We start from the raw sequence: 21,869 nt of genomic DNA, 5'->3' as shown, positions 1-21,869 counted from the left end.
GATAGGTGGCCAACCGTATCCATTGTAAGCCTCTAGGGCCTTCTTGAGAGTTATATTTCTTTTAGAAAGGGAATAACGCGCCCTTTATGGGACCATTTGTTCCTACCGCATAGGATTATGATTCGCCTTAGGGAATTTTCTTCTTTAGTGGTTGACTTTTCTGTCATATTGAGGAGAATGACCCGCCCTTAGGGATCAGTAAGAATGATCAGCCATTTAGGGACTTTTGCGCATTTTGTGGGAGGGTTTTGGCACTCTAGGCACTTGCCTTTTTTAGCCTTTATCCATTTTCCAAAGTGTTTTTACTTTGCATTTGTGAAGGCGAAACTTCGTTATTTCTATGATGAAGACGAGGCTTCATTGTTTGGATGAAGACGAGGCTTCATTATTTGGATGAAGATGAGGCTTCATTGTTTGGATGAAGACGAGGCTTCATTATTTGGATGAAGACGAGGCTTCATTATTTGGAGATGAAGACGAGGCTTCATTATTTGGATGAAGACGAGGCTTCATTATTTGGAGATGAAGACGAGGCTTCATTATTTGGAGATGAAGACGAGGCTTCATTATTTGGAGATGAAGATGAGGCTTCATTATCTTGGATGAAGACGAGGCTTCATTATCTTGATGAAGACGAGGCTTCATTGTTGGATGAACCCTTTTCTTTCCAGAACTATTTTTACTAATGCATTATATCTTTTAGCAAGTAACTTTTTAGAATCTGGTTTAGGATTTCTCCGATTGTTTAGGGTAGGTGGCCAGCCGTACCCCAATGTGTGAACCTTTGTGAAGGTTAGAAGCTTTTATTCCTGGTGAGGAAGTTAAGCTGCCTTAGGCGATCGATTTGCTTCCTATCTTTGAGGTGAATCGATCCGCCGCCAGGTCTTGAGACTCTTCTTTGGGAAGAGTATTTGAGAGTGTAAAGTTCTCACGTCTGAGAAATGTTTTAACTCTGTCTCTGACGACGATCAATCGTTTCCTATCTTTGAGGTAGATCGATCCGCCGCTGAGATTATTGTTCTCCTATCTTTGAGGAGAAAGTTTAGGGTGTAATTTTCTCATGTTTGAGATAATTTTAACCCGCTTTTGATGGTGACCAATATTGTTCCTGTCTTTGAGGAGAGAGTTGAGCTCATTTGAAAGCTCTTGAGGGTCTGTGCTTCTTATCTTTGTGGAAAAGGGATCCGCCCGTGATGGGGATCAATTGTCCTATCTTTGAGGTAATTGATCCGTCTGTGGAACTTTTCATTCGCCAGCCACTGGGCGTATATCAGGAATAAAAGCTAGGCAAATGAATATAAGAAGTATGGCGAGAAAGAATAAATTATAAAATATAGGATACTATAATAGTTTAATGCACATAAAAGAATACGTAAAAATACTGATTTTTAAGCCTATGGTTCCGTCTTTTCTGAGCAACTAGAACCGCATCCTCAATGATGTTTAACTTATGAGTAATCACATCTGGGCTTACTCCTGTGGGGATCTCATTCTCCTATGCAAATAGGCTTTCAAACTCAATGAGAACTTTCGTAACATCCTCCTTGATCTCGGGTTTTAATCCTTGGGCGATCCGCACCCGCTTTCCATCAGCAATAAGGAGCATTTCTGTATCGCCCAAAGCTGTAGTGACAAGTTCATCTTCCTCACCCTCGTCATCTTTGAATTGTGGGCGGATCGATAGCGACGCCGAGTAGGTCTCTTGAACCGCCTTTTGGTTCCCACTAATCATTATTCCTCCTTTGCTGGTGGGAATGTACATTGTCATACGACGGATGGAAATTAGGGCTGCAACCTCTGAGATGAACGGCCGCCCAAGAATGATGTTATAAGCTGATTGTCCATTCATAATAGAGAACTCCAGATCACCAATCCACGCTTGATCATCAACCGCCAGCTTGCATTCCAAAGTTACCTGGTCCTTGGTCCGGATAGTGTGACCTGTCACTCCCATGATGTCAACAATGGTTGTTTCTATTTGGATTGGATCAACCTTGAGTTTGGCGAATGCACCTATGGTGATGACATTGCAAGAACTGCCCGTGTCTACCATTACTCGCTTCATTTCATCTCCCATCCTTCAATTGTCAACGTATCTGTATATGGAGAGATTACTGGACCTGTTTCTGCAAAAGGGGCAATTGAGGGATGTTTTATCCAGACGGATATTTTTGCTTTTTCCACGGGTGGCTGATACACTGGTCCATCTGCTATGACATTAATGACACTTTTGAATTTCTTTTTGGGATCTGTCTTCTACTTGTTGTCTTGTTATTTGTTATTCTGGACAAAGCTATCTAGTTTGTCAGCTCCCAGCAAGCTTCAGTGTGGTGGCCAACCTGTAGTACGTTTTGGTGTTTCTTCCAACGGTTACATGCTCCCCTCATTTGGGTTCGGGATATGTAATGTCCCGCTTATATTGATTCTTTTCTTTTATATTGTGGCAAGTTGGAAGCTTTAATCATTTTTTCCGCCTCGTACCCCATGATTCGCGCTGTGAATGGCGAATTCCTGTTAACTGGATGGCGTATCTTTCTACATTGTTCTCTTGTCTATCCAGAGCGGCATGCACTCGCCTTTCAATCTCATCATTCGTGTGTTCAATGTTGAATCATGATGGTGAAGCCGGCTCTTGATCTTGATCTCGATCATGTTGAGGTTATGCTTAGAGCTATGGTTTAACGCGGATGGATGTTGTCACAATCGTGGGAGCCATTTTATCTAGCTTCGAATATCTTGTCCCCGCATCCTTCAACATTTTGCTAACATAATAGATGGAGAACTACTGACCTTCTTCTTCTTGAATAACCACGGTGCACGTAGCTTTATCCATGACAGATTGATACAAATGCAGGTCTCCCCTTCAAATTGGTCTGCTCATCAAGGGTGGTTCTGCTAGGAATTGTTTTATACCTTGATATATGCTTGTTGACAATCTTTCTAGTACGATGATCCGCCCGTTCAACCTCTGGATCTTTCTCACCCATAGTGGGGCTTTCATTTAGGCGCTCTTTTCACATTTTTCCTCGCATGGCTTTTATTTAGGCGCTCTTTTCACCTTTTTCCTCGCAGGGCTTTTTACTTTATCTGGATTTGCTCTAACTCCTTTTTTGCTAATGACATAGTCAAGGAATTTTTCTGAAGTGACTCTGAATATACACTTCTCTGGATTGAGCTTTATTTTTCATGCTAGTGTTTGGCACTGGTTGCATTATTAGCAATTCCCTTGTACCTGTGGGTTAGCACTGAAAGAACTCCAGAAGTGGGGCATACCCTGTCCATTATTAAAAGATTGTGGTAAGGCATAAAAGCTATATTCACTTACCTTGGGGATCAGTGGCTTGATCCACGGAACATACTTCATAGCAAAAGAATGTTTGCATTGACCTTGTTGGCAAATATCATGTATAATGCAATGTCTCTTTATGGAATTTTTAGTTCATCTTGGAATCAACTTAATAATTCATTCACGTTGGTCCCTGACTCTAGAATGAGCTTAGTCAAAGGATAAAACCGAGTAAATATTATATGTCAAACAAATTCATAATAGAATTTTAATCGTGCTTGTTTTAATAATAATATCACGTATAACGGTCATAACCATAAAGATTGCTACTGCACATGAATATCATAATGAATTCTTAATAAATAACCATAATGAGAATGGTTTAAGGATAATGTCCTTTTGTATTTCAATGCGCATTAATATCCAAGATAGCATATTTATTTTAAACGTCATAAAAGTTATGACATTCTATATTGGGTAAGATATCTTACATAGTTCCTATTTACTTGCAATTAATATTGTGCATCCATACATTAATGGCATTCAGCGATCATTAAAGCCTCATTTGAATGAGGTGTAATTAAAGAAAGGTAAGTGATGATTTAATAATATAGTTATATATAAAATTACTCTTATATCATTTCATTTGTACGAATAAAATAAAAGAGAAAGGGTAATTTTGGAAGAAAAATACATGTACCATGATTCTCCTCCAATTTGGAGTGTAAGAAAAATTACTCAAAATTCACTCTCACCTACCTTCACATACAATCCTCCAATCTTTAAGGAATTCTCATGTATATCCTAAGAATTTTGCATAAATTAATGTTCTGATCCGAAACCGACATTTGCACTATTTTGTAGTTAGTGCAGGACATGAAAGTTTTGTTTATCAAATTTGGTAATTCATCAGCTCATAATGGCCTTAATAGTTAGGGACAATTATACGATAATTACAAATAGACTCAATATTTTCAAGTCTCTTGTGTTGGTAACAGAAATTCTAACAATGTCAAATAAATAGTTTTTATATGAATAGACACATCCTTGTAAAAAAGGGAATGAAATAACTGTTTGACAAAACAATATTCAAAAATATGAATTTTTGATATTAAAAGTACTATATAGGAGAAAAGCCATATATAGATGATGAATTGTACAAGAAAAAACCAAATATGATTTTTTTGTAATTTCTTCTAATAGTTATATGCATGTTCATCCAAAAGACCAACCAGATCTAAATCATTTGTAATTACATGAGCCCTTTTATGATATTTTAATATGAAATGACAAAATCACATTGAATGGATGATTTTTTTTGTAAATCCCAAGATTACGGGTCTTATAGAGAACATGTGTAATATGGACCCACAATTACTATAAGAGGTCTCACTATTTTAATTATTACGTAGGGTCACCATACACGTGTCCAAATGTGAATTCAGAATCCTCCGAATGACATGGAAGACCGGATGCTTAATATAAGAACTCGGCATTGACAGCTTGCATTCAAGTAGTTTTGATTTATACTAGTTTTTTAGTATTATTTTATATTTTAAAATCATCGAATTAGTTAAAAATGTGTCTTTTAAATTTGATATAAGATTTCAGAGAAATTTTATGGTATTCCAGCTAATCAAAATCGTTTGGAATAAAATTAAAGTCAAATCTTAGTTGGTATAGTAAGAATACTTCGAATATGTGAAGTAATAAAGATTTTTTTAGAATATATTGTATTCCATATGTAATTAATAGTAAAATTGCATATAAATCTCATTAGTAAACTTTTTGTGTAAATATTTATATAATTATAAACAATTTTTTAAATATAAATAGTTATTTCCAAAATATTCGTAACATAATATTTTCTAAAAATATGAAATTCAACATCTATCATAATATAAATATATCATTTGCTTCCTGAATTTGTCTAAAAAGTTTGATCGATCCATTGAACTTTCAAAATGTCCATATAGTTCTTTCAATTTGCATAAAATGTTCAGTTAGTCCTTTGAACTTTTATAAAATATAATCAATTGATCACTCGGTTGTAAAGAAAAATAAGTTAAATGCGAAAAATTTATTGCACGCGTCTTAAAAAGAAGTAAAACGACCAAGATCGGATATGGTCTTCTAATATTAGAGAAGACAAGTAATAACTTTATTTTTGCAAGTAATAACTTCAATTTTAATCTATTTTTGAATTATGTAATAACATTCTAAGATGCGTGGAATACATCTTCCGCATTTTAACTTACTTTTTTTTTTTTTTGTAACCGAGTGATCAATTGATTATATTTTACGCAAGTTGAGGGGGCTATGGGGATACTTTAAAAGTTTAGAAGGCCAATTAAACTTTTTGGACAAGTTCGGGGAGCGAATGATGTATTAAGCCCAAAAGTTACAAATTTTTTTTTTTTGGCTTAATGCCTTCCTAGCCCCCCCAAAGTTATCCTAATACTGCAACTGACCCCCCGAACTTAGATTTGTGACAACCAACCCCCTCAACTTGCTTATTTCAAACAAATAACCCCTCAAATAGGTTATTTCGGGAGTTTTTTTTTTGCCCTTTACTTAATGTATCACTAGATTAGTTAGATGAAGCAACCGATAATTTGAAATCTTTTATTTCTGATGTAATATTATGTTAAATGTTTTTTTGGGGGTTTAAAGGTTATTTGTTCTAAATAAGCAACTTGATGAGTTATTTGTTCCAATTGAACAATTTGAGAGGTTATTTGTGACAAATAAACAAATTGAGGGGGTTAGTTGTCACAAGTCTAAGTTCGGAAGGTCAGTTGCAGTATTGGGACAACTTGAGGGACCCAAGAAGATATTAAGCCTTTTTTTTTATGTGAGCTATGTATTGTATTAATTTTGAAATTATTATAACATTATAAGCAAATTTGATTAAAAAAAATAGCTTAATATATCAACGGCTTCCATTATTTGTTCAGGTTATTCTATTGGAACTCTAAATTTTGGACGAACTTGTTTAAAATATTTTATTAATCATCTAAATCAATGTCGTAGGATAAATAGAAATTTGTACAAATAAAACAACGTATCATTTTAAACAAATTCAAAGTGTTAATAACTTATTGTAGTTCTATCACTATTTAAACAAGTTTATATGATAAATATATCATTAAAAGTTAACTTATTGTAGCTCTGTCACTATTTAAACAAGTTTATAGGATTAATATGTCATTAAAAGTAAGTTTCTATGGGCTTTTATTAACCTCTTGAGCATTAACCAAATACGATACATATAAGTTAAATCGAAAAAAAAAAAACTAAAACAAAAATTTTAAGTAAAATATGAGTTGCCAAGCTAAGGTAATAATATCGTACTAATATTCCAACTAGGTTAGCATGAGAACAAGAAAATTCAAAGGCAACGAATCAAATATTATTAAAATAGAAACACAAAAACAATAGTAACAGTAGAAAATATAACAAGGCACGGTTGCTAAAATTAAATAACATGGAAGTAGTCCGATTTAGAGCTATCTTTTTCTTCAATAGTCGATTTCGAGCTATCTTTGAAAATAAACGAAGAACAAAAATTTGGACATACCAAGGCACCTATTGATAAACGATTTCACAACTTAAATTAAAATTTTAAATATTATTTTAATTTAAGTCTGTTTGATAACGACTACTTTTCTATTATTTAAATTAAAAAATCATTTATTTTTATAAGTAAAAATATTTAAATTAAAAATCACATATTGCTAGAGAGGTTATGTATGTATTAAGTGTCCGTTTGTTCCCATTTTTCGGAATTGGATTTGTACCTTTCAATACTAAACAGAAGATCGAAAATATTGGTAAAATTTCGAAACAGCTGCTTTTTGCAGAAAAAACAACAAATGTCTATTATTTATCAGCAAACAGCTAACATCAAATATAAACAGTTGAAACAATAGGCTCTAATTAGACATTTATTTTTCTTAGGGTTAAGGTGCAAAAATACCCCTAACGTTTTGGGTTAGGAGCAATTTTATCCCTAACGTCTAAAATGGTGTAATTTTACCCCTAACGTTTGTAGCCAAGAGCAATTTTACCCCTAACGTTGATAAATTGGGTCAATTTCAGAAATAATTCATCAAACTGTCTTTTCGGTCATGAATCTTATCATCTACACTTCACATGTGCATCATTTTATCAATAACAAATCATAAACATATGTTGGGATGTGAAAAAAAATAAAAAAAATAAAAAAATATACCGTCTTTTGTACGAATTAGACAAAAAAAATTCAAAAAATTCACCGAATTTATAAATATTAATCTCAAATTCTATTATTAAATTACAAAAAAATATGAAATCCTTTTTTTTAGAATGAATTTATATGAAATTGGTGCAAAATAATGAACAAAAATATCTGTGTTTTATAATATTGTCTAAAATTGACCCAAATTACCAACGTTAGGGGTAAAATTGCTCTTGACTACAAAGGTTAGGGGCAAAATTGCACCATTTTAGACGTTAGGGGTAAAATTGCTTCTGACCAAAAACGTTAGGGGTATTTTTGCACCTTAACCCTTTTTCTTATATGAAAGTATGTTTGATTATTTACAGGGAAAAGATATGAAAAGAGAATTTTTGTGAAAAGTGGATCAAATGCAAAAGTATGGGTGCAAATATTGCTCGTCCGAACAAATGCAAATGTACCCGTGGGCACTGGCGGATCTAGCACAAAGGTCGGAGAGCCTTCACTCCTTCTAGTCGCAGGCTCCATCTCGAAGTAATAGTATTGGCTTGGATTTATGTAGTTTTGACTTATATTGGTCTCTTTATAGTATTATTTTAATAGTTTAAAATAACCGAGTTAGTTTAAAAGATGTCTTTTAAATTTAATATGAAAGATTGTTAGTTTAAATTTCATTCAACATTTAAAAAAAATTCCATTGAGTTTATGAACTCAATTTTTGAAATTTGCGCAAACACAGTTGAACACAATTAAAAAACACTTTGGTAATAATTTTTGTTTCAGAGACTCTTAAAGGGTGTTTAGTGCCAATGAAGGTTGGTCCGACTGGTAAGACGTTGAATCTCTACTTGTCAGGTTTGAAGTGGAGCCAATGAACAATTCATCTTTAACTCTCTTAATTTATTGTAGTGTAGTCTATAGTTATTATTAGGGGTGACAACAAGACGGGGTGGGGGCGGGGCCGGGGATGTATTTCTCATTCCACCTCCAATATTTTCGTGGACGGTTTTAGAGAATCTCCAAAAGAAGAATCAGAGATTTTTTTTTGCCTCCATACACGCATGCAACAGGTCCCCACGTAGAATCCCCATCACCTAAAAACTTAAATTACCTCAAATTAAATGATGGCTTGTATTATGTCTTTCAATCTATGCAAAAAGCATAATTAAGCCTCTGAACTTTACATGTTTTAAGGATCAAGTCTCTGATCAATTATTTTTCCATATTGAGCTCCTAATAATTGATTTTGTTATGAATTTGATCCTTATTTAACTTTTCCGTCGAGTTTAGGAGATGATGAGATCGATTTGGCGATTCTAATGTTGAAAATAACAAAATGGGAGAGGAGAAAATCGAGTTTGGAAAAATATACTGGAAATTAATTTCTATAATTTCGTTTTAGTTTTTAATTTTTATCTCTCCTAATCAAGGAATTCTTATTTTTATTTGTCCATGTCAACAAGTTGAATCGTCCTAACGATGTATGCAGTCCAAATCCGACGAAAAAGTTAAATAAGAGCCTAATCCATAATAGAATCAATGGTCAAGGCTCAATGTGGAAAAATAAATGATCAGAGTTTTAATCCTTAAAACAACTGAAATTCAAGAGCTTAATTATGTTTTTTTTTTTTTGCCTTAAATCTATATGGCCTTCAAATCATATTATGTCTTCAAATCACATAAACTCTTGGAACAAAGTATTTAATATAAATTAATTATTTCATTAAAGAAAATGATTGGATAGTTTAAAGTTAAAGTAAAAGTTACAGTAGCTACTGTAACTACTCCCCACTCCGTCAAAATTACAGTAGCTACTCCCCATTCCATCAAAATTTAGTCCCCATTGATAGGTGATCTGTAAATTCCACTGTAAACTCTCATCGAGGTCTGTGGTTCGCTATGACCTTGGGAGTGGGTAGACCTACCTTTACCTAAACTTTTTCCTACAAAAAAAGGTTACAGTAGCTACTTTAATTTATATAATGGGATCTCCATGTATTTTTTTCTCGAGGGCGGGGTGGGGGTCCCACGATTCATGTTCAAATTTAGTTTTCGAGTGTAAAACTTCCCCGGCCTCTAGATCCGTATCGAAAAATTTCGATTTTTTTTTCCAGTCCTATCAGTTTGAATCCCAATGATTTTCGGTTTCTTCCCACCCCATTGCCTCTCCTGGTTAATAATATATAAATTATAGTAATTAATTAGGGTAAAGTAAAAAAAGACATGCATTTTTAGTTTTGCTAAATAGGTTGATGACTGGTGATGAATTCTTGATCGAAGTTCTTCCCTGTGAGGCGCTGTTGGGATTGGTGAGGGACACTCCGATGCCAAAGTCAGTAACTTGTATGAGAATAAACTGTAAGCACAAAGTAGGGTTTTGGAAAGTGTGTACCTCAATAGTTTGAGGTGCAAGCTATTTGTACTCATATAGTTGTAACTCCGGATAACTAGAAAGTCTCCATTAATGCCTCATTAATGGCGGTTACTGATCTTATTCAAGTATGACTGTTAGCACATTAATGGGTTATTAGTTGCCTTTATTGGGAATCGGCTCTGCCGTTCAGCGGGCGTATTGAGGTGTGACAGCGGGTCTCCCGAAGTGTTTGACCATCCATGGCGTGTTGAGGAATCTATCATCCGTCGTGTCTATACCTTGCTTCATACACCACTGCTTCGGCGGCTCTCCTTATCCGTAGTCGTTTGATTAATTACTCTTTTGATCCCGTAAATAATATCCGGATGTTATCATAGGTACTTGTAATTTTTTTTCCCAAATAGGTACTTAAAAACGATGATAAAAATGACCGTTAACGATATAAGATATAAAAAGAAAATTTCATAAAATTGTTTAGTACTACATTTACTATGTAACCAATTTTTTATTTTTTAAAATTATTATTTTTAGAATTCTTTAAATATTTATTTTTATATCTTCTCACAAAACAAAACCTAAATAACATTAAAATTAAAAAAAAATTGAAGAGTTAAAATTACTCGAAAATTCAATAAATCTTTAAATTTTTTAGTTTCAAATTCATCAATTGCTAATTTTAATTTTAACATCCTTATTTTTAACAAAATTACCGTTATCTCCTAGTCTTAAAAAAAACCTAAATCCATATTTGTAAAATAAAAAAATGGGAAAATACATCGGTTTTTATTTATTTATTTCCATATTGTAGAGCCAATAAAACGACGCCGAGTCCATTTTGAATGATGGAGTTGATCCTCAAGAAAATCGTTCTCACTTCCCAACTCTGATAGACCAGCAAAACCTCTTATTTTTTAAGTGCTTGGATGGGATTCGAGCAGATTTATTGAAGGGAGGTTATTTTTTTCACCCTGTTTGAAAAGGAGTTTAAATGGAGGTTATTTTTGTATAAACTTGCTTGGCTAGAAGTTTAAGTTTAAATGAAGGTTAAATGAGAGTTAAATTGAGGTTCAAAAACCTTGAAATAACCTCAATTTCAGTTCCACCAAATTGGTGGGATACAGAGGATCTATAAATAATCTCCCCCCTTCCCATCCCCTCCCTCCCTTTAATGAACCTTGAACCGACCCATTTTTTCCAGTCGCCAAGTGCCAGCTTCGCTACAGCTCCGGCGCAAAAGAACCGATCGATCACTATTCAGCAGGTTAGTTTAGGATTATTAATTAGATTATTTTGTTTGTAACAGACATAATTTCAGAGATTTTTTTGTTTTCTTCTTAACACATCGGATCATTCATCTTCTATTTACTTTTATTGAGAAATGGCTGGACGATCTCAAGAGGATGTCGAAGGCCCGACTGTGTCGGAGCTGGTAACTTGTTTGAAGTCAGCCGTTCAAAATGCCGAAGAGGCTTTGTTATCCAGAGAAGATAAATTGAGGAGGGAAATTAAGGGGAAAAAGGAATTGCAAAAGGAATTCGAGATTCAAGTGTCGGAGAAGTTAAGGCTAGAGAAGGAGTGCAGGGAGTTTAAGGAATTAGCTTATCGTTTAATAGAAGAGCGAGATGCATTACTCAGTAAATTGAAAGAGAATGAAATCGACCAAAATGAAATTATTGAATTGAAAAGGAAAAATTGCGAGCTAGAATGTGAGAAGTTGAGAACTAAGACTGATATGGATATCTATGAAAGGAGATTCAAGGAATTAGAAAGGAGGATTTTGAGTTTGGAGAAAAAGGATGCATCTGTGATTTAACTACTGCTGAAACAAATGAAGGTATTGCCATTGCTTACTCATCTTCAATTTATTTATATATATATATATATATATATATACACATATATGATCTTGCCTTTGTTGGAATTGGATTTCTGATGTTGAATGACATCTGATTGTTTGAAATGGCTTAACACATGAGAGGCGCTTGTAATGATCTAAATTATCCGATTAGCCTTTGAACTTAGGAGATATTTCATTAGGTTCCTGGATTTGTTTAAAATATCTCCTACGCGTATGACTTTAAGCAGTTCAGAGGCTATAAATAATATAGGTAACTTCTTTGATGTCAGCGGTTCAAAATGCCGAAGAGGCTTTATTATCTAGAGAAGATAAATTGAAGAAGGAAATTGAGGGGAAAAAGGATGCATCTATCAATCTAACTACGGCTGAAACAAATGCAGGTATTGCCAATGCTTGAAACTCATCTTCAATTTATTTATCTATCTATATCTATATATAATCTCTCTAGGTATGCTTGGTTGATTACAGTGAAAACTGAAGAACAGATCTTCCGTTTGTTGCAATTATTTTAATGGCTGGAGTTCTGATGTTGAATGACATGTGTGATTGTTTGAAATGGCTTTAGACAATTAGAACGTATATCACTTTAAGCAATGAGAGATTTAGACAATTAGAACGTGTATCACTTTAAGCAAGTTTAGGAGGTTATAGTGTATAGATTATTGTAGCTACATTAGGAAGTCAATAGGTCATTGTAAGCAAGTTTAGATTGCCAATGAGACATCTCCAAAGTTTAGATAATCTAGACAAGTATGACTAGATAACAGTTATGAGTATATATTAACATTTATGTATCGCTTTTGGACTAGACTAGATAAAAGTTAAGTTGTGAACTAATTTGATACTCGCAGTTCATATTTAGTTATAAGAATATATATAGGCTTAATACATACTCAACTCTCCAAATTACACTAAATGCCTAATGACCTTCTTAAACTTTTAAAGGCTTTTTGACCTCCTTGAATTTGCATAAACTGTAATGACTAACTCTTATGTTCATATGGTGATACAATGTACTTTACGCATCATTGACAGTTTAAGCAAGTTCACGTGATGGAAAGGTCATTTTAAGGGAGTGAAGGTAGCGAGTTCCTTCTAAGCAGTTCTTTTTAAAAGCTTAGGAGGGTCATTAGGTGTTTTGAATGCAATTTGGAGGGATTTAATATATATTAAATCTATATATATATGAACTCAGGGCATTTACATTCATAGTTATTAAAGGCGCGCCTTTGGCACATGGCGCAGGCCTTAGCGCCATGACACCCCCATGGCATGGCGCAACCGCCGTGGCACGCCAGTTTGCGCCCACGGGCAGTTGCCAAAGGCGCGCCTTGGTGACATAAGGGCAGTTTTATGGGTTTTTTGACAGGTACATATCTGGAAGAAGTGTTTTGAAGGGTCCCAAATGAGGGAAAAAGCAAATATTAAAAAGAAAGAGAGAGATTATACATTATTTGAATTAATTAGAAGAGGAAGCGACAGAGTCTTATTTTAAGAGGAAGAAGTGTAGTAGAACAAAACACAGAAAACGAATTCAAACAGAAACAAAGCAGCCAAGGGGGATTCAAATTCAACAGGAGTGATGAATTTGGAGAGTTTTGATCAGGAATAGAAGTTAGAACTTAGGATTAGTATTCAACTTTAGCTTTCCAACATGGGGTTTATTTTGCATTTTAAAGTTTATTTATGCTTAAGAATATTGTCATGATTTAATATTTATTGCATTTTTATGTTAGTTTTATAGTTTTTGTTTTTGTAAGTGCGCCTTGTCTCGCTATGGCGCGCGCCATCACCGTGCGCCGTGCGCCTTAGTGCGCCATGCGCCTTTAGTAACTATGTTTACATTTATGAATTATCAGTAATACTATTTATAAATTATGAGTGTGATAAATACTCTGTTATAAGGTAACTTTTTAGGATTAAATTAATTAGGTCCAAATTCTTTTATATACTATGGAGTAATCAACCCAGATACTGGTGTACTTGCATAATATCTATTCCTACAAACTTTACATTTTTAAAATATCCCATATCATTAGCGTCAATTGTATATAACAACCATTTATGACCTTTTAGAGTGTTGTTAGACTCAATTTGTTTAGCGTTTTAGACATGAAGTGTCTATGTACGAGTAGAACTGAGGTTATCGAAATTTGGTAACCTATGTTGAACAGAAACTGAAACTGAAACAGAAACAAATACCAGAAAGTTTTATTTCTAAAACATAGCCATAATAACATATCCATCAAACTAAACTGACACGAACACAGACACAAAATGTATGAAAATCCTCTTACTAGGCATAATGTTGCCTGAAACCACCTCTCCCACAGTGGATTCCGGTAGCCAAATGCAACGGATCATATGCACTCTCCCTTCGTCAATGTTTGTATTAAAGTACGTATATCCGTTTTGGTGTTTAGTTTTATTTTATACTAATGTTTGGTTTTTTGGTTATAGAAAGTTTAGGTAAACATAGGCCTTCATTTGCGGGTAAATCACAGATCTTGATAAGGATTTTGCATTAGCATTACATGTTGTCTATCAATAGGGGCTAAATTTTGACTGAGTGGGGAATTGAATCAGAAACCTAATAAGCATAGGTACCGGGTTAAAGATACTTTTATGGTAGTGAAGGTAACTAATTACAGATTATGGCTTAATACATACTCAACTCTCCAAATTACACCAAATGCCTAATGACCCTGTTAAACTTTTGAAACGGCTTCTTGGCCTTCCTCAATTTGATTAAAATGCACTTTACGTGCCACTGACAGTTTAAGCAAGTTCAAGTGGTGGAAAGGTCATATTAAGGAAGTGAAGGTGGCGGTAAAGTCGTTCTAAGTAAATTGAGGTGATAAAAAGTTCTTTTTTGAAAGTTTAGGGGCCATTAAGTGTTCTAAATGCAAGTTGGAGAAGTTTAATATAGGCTTAATACATCAAAAGCCCCATGAACTTGCATAGTGTCTCGTTAGCCCCCTCAACTTGCTTAAAATAACCTATTGGCCACTTGATTTTGTTTAAAATGACTAATTGGACCCCTGAACTTGCTTACAGCGATCCATTTGCCTCCTGTACAAAAATTCAAAACTTAAAAAGTAAAGGCTTAATTCGTGATTTTAAGTCTTTAAAACAAATTAATTTTTTATTTTGTACATTTTTATGGCGTTTTTTTTTATAGATTTAGGAACTTAATCATTACATTTTAAGCAAGTTTAGAGAGCTAATGAGACACCATGTAAGTTCAGGCGGCCAATCAACCTTTTTAGACAAGTTCACGGCAACTGATGTATTAAGCCTTTAATATATATAAACGCTGACATAGACTGAAATCGTTTTGTGTTTTAGACTTCAAGTGTCTACGTACGAGTAGAAATGAGGTTGCCGGATTTGAACTTAAGAATTTATTAATTTTTTTTAAGAGGATCCAATAACCTACGTGGAAATGGATACTGAAACGGAATCAATATCCAAAAACGTTATTTCTAAAACATAAACTTATTTGTTTTCTTTAACATTATTCTACTGACATTTTTATGTTTGCTGACATTTGATTGTTTTATTTGGAAAAAAATCCTCTGTCCCGAATTCTCTGTCCCCCATTCAATTTTTGACACGTGTCCCTTTTATCTTACTTTATTGCTACTAACTATGGTTAGATATACTTAACTTTGGTTAAAGTGTAGTTAAAGGGACACGTGTCAAAAGTTGAATGGGAGACAGGGAAGGGGACCGGGAATTCGGGACAGGGAATTCGGGACAGAAGATTTTTTTCCGTTTTATTTTTATCAGAAGAGAGCGATGATGAATGGATGACTTTTAGTCTGTTTGATTAAATGGCGTTTTCTGGACCCGTGTCCGCACCCGAGTCGGTGCTTCATAGCTAGTGAGGAGTTCATAAAAGGGGACCTGATGGCATTCATTGAGTAAGTGTATGTATTTTGGTGTTTAGTTTTTTTAAGTATTTTGAAACTCTAATGTGTTTCTGAAATTATATATTAGAATTTATATAAAAAAAGTTATACACTAAAACCTTTATATAGGAATACACTTGGGACCTGACTATTTGTATAACAATTGGGAGGTTATTACTAAATAGAGTTTGGTATAATAAAATTTCTCAACATATAAAATTTTAAATTTTTATCACAGGTATGCATGGTTTATATATAATGCATAACAATAGACATTAATGAAACAAATTAAATATTTAGAATTTCAATTTAGAGTTTAGGTTTTCAATATAGATATTTGGAAGAATTTTATGGGAAAAATGTAAACATCAATTAGAATACTAAATATTTATAATTTCAAGCTGAAGTTTGTGTTTCCAACTCATAGATAATTTCAATAGTTTTTTTTAATATTTTATAATTTAGTTTGAATTCTTAATATATATATATGTATATGTATACATATAAATATATAATTATTACTATATAGAGGCATAGTTTCTAAAGATGGGACTTGAAAAGTGTATAACAAATAACGTTTGAGAGGTTATTCCTATTTAGAGGTTTTACCATATTTTAAATAGGGATAAGGTACCAAAATAGGCCTAAAGTTTTGGGGATACTGTCAATTTAGGCTTTATGTACAAAATAATACCAATATAGGCTTAAAGTTTACAAAACAATACCAATTTAGGCATCGGTAATGGAACGTGACACATCATTTATATTACTCCGTTAAGTTAAGTTCAATCAGAGAGTAATATAAATAACATGTCACATTTCGTTATTGAAACTTAAATTGATACTATTTAAAATATAACAGAAGGAAGAAAAGAAAAGAGAAACATTTTATGTTCGTTTATGCTTAGACTATATTTTAATGATGCCTAACAGCAGTTTGTTACACATTTGGAAATTTATATAGAAATTCAGTTTTAAAAAATTTATATATAATGTAACAATTTGAATTATATCAAACTAAGTAAATTATTATTTTTAATATATTTTAGGGATAAGGTACCAAAATAGGCCTAAGGTTTTGAGGAAAGTATCAATTTAGGCTTCAGTACAAAATAACACCAATCTAGGCTTAATGTTTAAAAAAGAGTACCAATTTAGATATCGATAACGAAATGTGACACGTCATTCATATTAATCCGTTAAGTTTTTATTTCTCTCTCCATGTAGAATTGACAGGACGTAATGGAGTAACATGAATAACGTCTCACGTTCCATTATTGAGGCTTAAATTGGTACACTTTTTTAAACGTTAAACTTACATTGGTGTTATTTTGTACGCGAAGCCTAAATTGATACTTCTTCAAAAACCTTAGACATATTTTGATATCTTATCCCTATATTTTAAGGACTAAAGTTTATAAATTAGGGGTCTAGATATATCTTTAGGATTTAGAATTTATAAATTGGAATTAGTATTTTTAGATTAGGGTATATGATGAGGGCATCAATGTAAAGGAAGCAGAGGAATCCCTGAAACAGAGTCCACATTGCGTGTGAGCCAAGTGCTTAAAACGAAGAAACAGGGCAACGGCAGTGACACAACGTGTCACCCTAGCCACACGATGTGTGGTCGAATACAGAGCTCCTGATCTTTTTGAGTTAATTCACACAGTGTGTGGACTTTCCAATACGTCACATGTGGAATGTTGAAACCTCAGCCCACACGATGTGTGGATTGACTTCGTCAGCAAGTTCTGCCAATTCTGCCACAAGCTCTATTTGATGTTTTGTCACTATCTATTTACTTTTTTTTGTCATTTAGCCAATTTACTAGCTTGCCATTAGATTATTTGTAACTATTTTACCCTTATTGCTTTAAAAGATAGGTTAATGGTGTATTTGGGGGTATTATGTCATTTCTATTCTAGGATGGTAGACCGTGGCTAATACAGGATTGGTCGGTTGGAGGGCCGAATTGACACGTGTATATTTTTTTTTTGCGCATATTATGATCTCACTGTCCAGAAGTAATTTTTACGTATCACGGTAGAACATCTCAATATTAAGTTAGATTTGGACTATAAAAGTAAAATTAGTCATATTGCATAAACTTAGAATTTTTTTATCATTCTTTTTTATGAAAATGGAAATTTATCGTTTATCACGTATTAATCAAGTTAGATTTTATAATTAAATATAAATTCAATAAGTTAATTAATCATCTGAACCTAAGAAATTGTGTTTAATCAAATCACCAATTTATAACAATTATCTAATATATCAAATTTCCAATCAGATTAAAAGTATCAAACCAAACGTATCAAATTGTAATTTTACAACTTTGTAAAAACTAAATTTGCTCCAAGATGGACCTAATTATTTGCCATTTTCTTGGGCTAAATTTGAATTGTCCAGCTAAGTTGGATTGCCTCTATCTTGGGTGCTCAATAGGAGATAGGAGGCCGAAACCACCTTGGTCGGGGTGGTTCCAACGGCCAGAGGGGTCTGAGCCTTCCAGGTCTCTATCTCTGGTCCTGATTATAGAGATATAAAAGCTTCAATCTTTGTGAAAGATACATCTTATTAGAAGCTAAGGTTTTCAAACCTTTGGATTATTTCTTTCTAATTTAAGATTAAAGCTATCAACATTTCGAATTCGTATAAATATAAAAATATATTTTATTTATAATATAAATAGAAAATTGTTACATATTAAACATTTATTTATAATATATAGAAAATGGTTATATATTAAACATTTATTTTAATAATATTATTAATTATAACTTCATAACTAATTATATTTTTTTCCTGAAAAAATCATACTTAAATCAATTAATCAAAACAGAGTCGGTACATAAAGCAGAATGGAAATAGACTGGAACACAAGAATCACTGAAATAATTAGAGAAATTTACATATAAATTCACTTTTGAAAAACTATTTACAATTATGTTAAGTCATAATTCTAAATTATTATGTTAAACTAATAAAATCATTATTTTAAAAGATTAAAGTGTATAAATTAGAGGTCTAGAAATGTTGCACCATTCGCTAATCTGGAGACAAAAGCCAATAAAAAATCCGGTCGTTCTACCAACAACGTACGAATATCCTCGATCACTCTTCCAACCTCAGTACGATCAACTCGCCCAGAAGAAAGCATCTCCGTAACACTCATCGCATCAGATTCAAAAGTAACATCAAATTTAAGTAATAATTATTTTTTCTTTTCAGAATTTACGTGTTCCAAATAATACACAGTAAAATTGCACTTATTTTTATATTGGAACTCTTGTATTTTTTTTTTTATCCCTTTGTAATATGTTTAACAATTGAAATTTTTTATTTCAAAACATCAATTATATTTAAACTATTTATTAAATATACAAAACATTAATAACCTCAGCCCACAATCCTTTCAAAGGCTTTTATTGAAAATAAGGTTCGAAAACACATATAAGAGCATCTCCAATAGAGGTGTCTAAAAGAGTGTCAAAACTTACTAAAATATTGTATTTTATTGTCTCTTTCATCCACATCATTTTTGGCAACTTTTACTTAAAAAATGCTCCAATAGATGTTGCTTGAAAAGTTATCACTATAATCCTACAAATTATTATTTTATTATAAATAAAATGTTCCAGATTTTATTATTTCTAGGAGAGTATATTAAAAAAATAATTAAACAAGGTTGCCAAAAATTGGCAACTTTCCTTGGCACTTACAATCACTCTAATAGTAGGCACCCTTTAAAAGTTGCCAAACTTGATGCCACATCAACTGGCACTCTTTTGGGCAACTTCTATTGGAGATGCTCTAAGCCAGCCGAAGCTTCGGATTTCAAAAGGAGCGCTTAACTCAGGTTAACGCGAAACAATTAGGTCTGAAGCCAATAATAAATTGACACGTGCCCGTTGGAAAGTGGTGTTCAACTATAAATAGCAGTAATTTGAGAACTTTGGTATGTGATCATTAACCCATTTTCTTTTATTCAAATTGCTTTCAAATTGATATTCTTTATTGGATATCTTACTAACTTAAGCTTCGCCGGATTCCAGCTCTCTGTCTATCTCTTTGTTGTGATTACAGGTCATTGAAGGTCATTAAAGGTTACTTCTGATATTTACGATATCACACTATATTTTGAGATTTTAAAAAATATGTTAAGAAAATATACCATTTTTTAAATATAAATAGGTAATTTAATTTTATGTAAATTTATTTCTAGAATATCGAGAATAACAATTTCTAAAAATATAAAATTCAAGATATGGATTAAACAAAAAATCATAATTGTTTTATGTCAGCTATAATATTGTATCAATTTTGAACTTATAACATTTAATTGAAAGAAAACAATATATACTAAATGGATACCCTCGCTTTGCTTCCGGAAAGAATTAGGTGAAATCAATAAGTTCAACCTATAGTATGTAAAAACTATTTATTTAGATAGTAAATTAGTGATTAAAAACTTACAAACAAATTGCAATCTTGCAAGAATAATCTTAACATTAAGAGATGAATTTCATAAAACCTTAAATAAAGGGTTAAGGTGTAAAAATACCCCCAACGTTTTGAACCAGGAGCAATTTTACCCTTAACGTCTAAAATGGTGCAATTTTACCCCTAACGTTGGAAGCCAAGAGCAATTTTACCCCTAACGTTGATAAATTGAGTCAATTTCAGACACTATCATAAAACACAGATATTTTTGTTCATTATTTTGCACCAATTGCATAATAATTCGTTCTAAAAAAAGATTTCATGTTTTGTATACTTTAATAATAGAATTTGAGATTAATATTTATAAATTCGGTAGATTTTTTGATTTTTTTTTTCTAATTCGTACAAAAAGACAGTATATTTTATTTATTTTTTTTATTTTTTTTCACACCCCAACCAATGTTTGTGATTTGTTACTGATAAAATGACGCATGTATGAAGTATAGATAACAAGATTCATGATCGAGAAGACAATTTGATGAATTATTTCTCAAATTGACCCAATTTATTAACGTTAGGGGTAAAATTGCCCCTGGACCAAAACGTTAAGGGTATTTTTGCACCTTAACCCTTAAATAAAATAGTTCAAGTTTTAGTAGGATTGTAACTGGAAGTAAACAAACAAAAACAAAGGTATATATATAAAAAATGGGAACATCTTTCCTGTAACATTGTTTGAATTGTCAATAATGAAAGGATACGTAGTCTTGAGTTGTTGAAAATTACACCTGCACAAAATAGGGAAAAAAATATACATTTACCAACATAGAAAAAAAAAAAGAATAAGCATAAACAGAAGTAAAATAAATAAATTAAGAATTACATAGATAAAAAAAAAGCAATGGATTGCAGCAGCTCGAATAGAGGGCACTAAGTTATAACAACAAAAGCTTATAAATACCAAATGGAATCAAAGTTTTTTGGATCGAATGCCAAAATTCTGATATAAATAGAGCAATAGAAACAAACATTTGAAGTCTAAGCAACATGATTCTCGATAAACCAAATGACTATATAAATTGAAAATTCTGACCATTTGAAACATTATAGCATAATATTAAACCATAGAGCATAGAAAAAAGAATTTCACAATGAACTAACTGAATTTTTTAAAATAAATACAATACAAATTATATAAAAAAACACAAACAAATTAGAATATTAAATGTTTAAACCACAAATTCGTAATGCAATAAAACCTTTTACAATATATAATACCTCATTTTTCACCAATATGCAATATATACCAGATAGATTGCGCATCTAAGATGCTTGTGACAGGGTAAAAAACTATATCAGACTTCATCGGTACCATAAATTGTTATATACGACATTCCTTGGAGAGGAATGTAACACTTTCAAAACAAATCAGCAGAGTTAAAAAATCTTATCAGATTTCATTGGTACTATAAAATTGTCATTATAAGACCTATGTGACATGGTTGGACAAAATCCATGAGATTCAGATTGAAGAAATATCAATATTTTTCACCTATTATCGGATTGGATGTACCAAAATGTTCTGTCCATCCAACATTTCCAAATTCCCTAAGAAGATTTAGCAGTCTGCATGTCAAACTGACAATGTATAGTTAAATAAAGAAACCAATAGACAATTCTCCACATTTTACGAAAACTCGAAGAACAGGAAATAAATAACATTTCGAACAAACAAACAAATAACTATACCTGGTCAGATTGGCTATTCC

At 32.6% G+C, this 21,869-nt stretch overlaps 1 long non-coding RNA gene across 4 annotated transcripts; it reads left to right on the top strand.

The window, feature by feature from the left end:
• The first annotated feature begins 11,020 nt into the window (after positions 1–11,020).
• On the top strand, positions 11,021–17,668 carry LOC136211043 (uncharacterized). 4 transcript variants are annotated; one of them, XR_010678313.1, is made up of 4 exons: positions 11,021–11,713; positions 12,007–12,117; positions 15,530–15,663; positions 17,167–17,668. It is a non-coding gene; the product is annotated as an uncharacterized lncRNA (long non-coding RNA). The 4 variants fall into 4 exon arrangements; XR_010678312.1 differs by having other exon boundaries at positions 11,022–11,713; positions 15,487–17,668; XR_010678311.1 differs by having other exon boundaries at positions 11,026–11,713; positions 15,504–17,668.
• Positions 17,669–21,869: the final 4,201 nt, after the last annotated feature.

This window comes from Euphorbia lathyris, chromosome 1, assembly GCF_963576675.1.
Source record: "Euphorbia lathyris chromosome 1, ddEupLath1.1, whole genome shotgun sequence".
In the NCBI taxonomy this organism is placed as follows: Eukaryota; Viridiplantae; Streptophyta; class Magnoliopsida; order Malpighiales; family Euphorbiaceae; genus Euphorbia; species Euphorbia lathyris.
This window is presented reverse-complemented; position numbering and strand designations above follow the sequence as displayed.